The sequence below is a fragment of the Brassica napus genome, unplaced genomic scaffold (assembly GCF_020379485.1).
Source record: "Brassica napus cultivar Da-Ae unplaced genomic scaffold, Da-Ae ScsIHWf_924;HRSCAF=1315, whole genome shotgun sequence".
Lineage (NCBI taxonomy): Eukaryota > Viridiplantae > Streptophyta > Magnoliopsida > Brassicales > Brassicaceae > Brassica > Brassica napus.
In genome coordinates, this window is record NW_026016961.1 from 52,501 (window position 1) to 55,000 (window position 2,500).

The following is a 2,500-nucleotide window of genomic DNA, read 5'->3' on the forward strand; positions in this document are numbered from 1 at the left end:
ATTACAAAGCCGTGTGGCTTAATACATATCTAAGTGGCTGTATAGCCTAGCATCCGGATAGTCACATGACCCGGACTGCATCATGATCCGATCCTTAAGATCGTTGTATCACATAATAATCGTGAAAGTCTAAAGCATTACATCGCAAAGCCGTATGGCCTTATATCCGGATGGATATATAAACCAGGTTATAACATGAACCAATCTCTAAGATTGCTGTATCACACTAAGATGGTTGTGAGGTCTAAGCATCACAAGATATGGCCGTGTGACCTGACTCACACCATGATCGATTGTTTTCATAGATGCGTAAGGACTTGTTTGTGGCCGAGCTTGCTATATCATGCGGCTGCATGACCACATTGTGAACCTAAATTTTAAATGACAATGTGACTCAGATATCGAAAAGGGATTTGGTGATACAATCACCAAGGAAAACAATGAGAATGAATTGGTACAAGATTCCATCATCTCATTGAAGGTCTAAAAGATCAGTACATCACTATGGAAAATCCACTAGACTTTTGGGATGCTTTACAGCATAGAAATTACCACCAGAAAACGGTGTTGCTTCCAAAGGCTAGAAATGACTAGAAGAATCTAAGATTCTTGGATGAGTACAACTCAGTCTTGTTTAAGACAGTCTCGGTGCTGAGACTTTGTGGTGAAGTAGTAACCAAGAAAGAGTTACTAGAGAAGACCTATTCCACATTCCATGTGTTGAAGGTCATACTGCAACAACAGTATAGAATAAAAGGCTTCGCCACTTATACTGATCTAATCGCATGACTGCTTCTTGCATAGACCAAATTTCGATACGACTAGTCTTATTGCTTTATGATTGCAATTGTGTTTACTTTAACCTAAGGATCATTCACGATTTTATATATAAATAAATTGGTTTTAAGTTTATTAAATCTTGCCTGATCTTACTTAACATATGGATGTTTTAAAGATTGCCTAAAGGGCATAAAACCAAAGAAATCATGAATGGTATAGCAAGCATAGTAAAGAAACCATGGCTAAGGCATTTGCCTATAAGGCATTATATACACCCAAAGAAAACGTGGTCCATTGAGCTATAATGAATGGTTTCCAAATAAGAAACAATGGACAAACTAGAAGGAAACAAGTTCCTTCAGATTTTGAAAGAAAAGTCGCCTAAGACCTTGAAAGAAAGTGGTCGAGACTATACCAATGATCTCTACTGATTTAAAACTATGCTACAAAGATCAGTATGATAAGAGGCAAGAGAGGTGGTGACTATAAAGACATAGCCCACGAAATTATACACTATATGGCAAGATAGGATTAGCCTTCCTAAAGTTTAAACTTGATGCAAAGAAATTGAAAAGGCACAAAGTTATCCCGTAAAGATCTCACGTTGTGAAACATGTACACATAGGGAAACTTATTAGGCTTAATAATCCCAAAGCACCACGACCTTATAGTATGGTCATGAGGGGGAGAGAGGATAAACCCATGATCAATACTACAAGTTCGTGTACTATGGTCTAAAGACCATGTTATATGGCTTGGCCATTACTCGGCCATAAAAGGTCATTACCCGGCCAAAGAGTGACCATGATACAAACGGCCAAACCAAAGAGGCTATCACCTATAAACAGCCTGGCCACGACTTGGCCATGACTTGGGCGTGACTTGTCTGCATAGTGCAGGCTTGGCCGCACACAGTCCATGACTCGGCCAAAGAGGCCGAAGAGACCATGAGAGACAACGGCCTGGCCGCAAAGGCCATAACCGGCCGGTTCGGCCATTACCTATAAAAGATTCGGCCATTACCTAAGATCATATGCATCAGGCCATATAAGTGAGCATAGATATTCCCATCTAAAGAATGAATACGGGTCATTAAAACCAGACAAACCGTCTTAAGAGTTCATTGAAATAAACCACCACATACATATGTGTGCCGTCTAAAAGATGGAACCTCAAAAAGAGGATTGGGAATATATGTTGGATAGGAGTATTACTTTCTCCACGAATTCAAAGAGACCTTGAGCCAAAACATGGGTGATTGAATAAAGGCCAGGTACGGATTGCATGACCAAAAGCATCCGACTATCCAAACATTAAAGGAGAAAGATTATAAGCTGGATAAAGAAAGAGTAAAGGAATGATAAGAATGGTTTTAACCATCATTGTCTTGGCAAGATCCTCGGACTAGAGAATATGATATAAGACGTCCAAAGAAAGATAATATAAAGATAGCCAATTGAGAAGCTAATCGAGATGCCAGACACTGACCCGAAAAGAAAGAATAAGTCATAACCAGCTTAGCACCACATGAACGTCCTAAAAGAGACATAATCAAGTTGCTATAGAGTCTATACAAGATAGACCAAGTGTTCCATAAGATTAAGGAAACTCGGATAGAAAGAAAAGGTGCATAGAATGAAAGATCCGAAGTTATAAGAGAAACCATACAGACATTGAGAAAAGGCTGCGCAGCTACACATCCAAGGTACCAAACCATGTA

General features: G+C 39.4%; 1 pseudogene; it reads right to left on the reverse strand.

Annotated features, from left to right (window-relative positions):
* Positions 1-2,500, reverse strand: part of LOC125606690 — a 9,772-nt pseudogene that overhangs the window by 2,392 nt on the left and 4,880 nt on the right.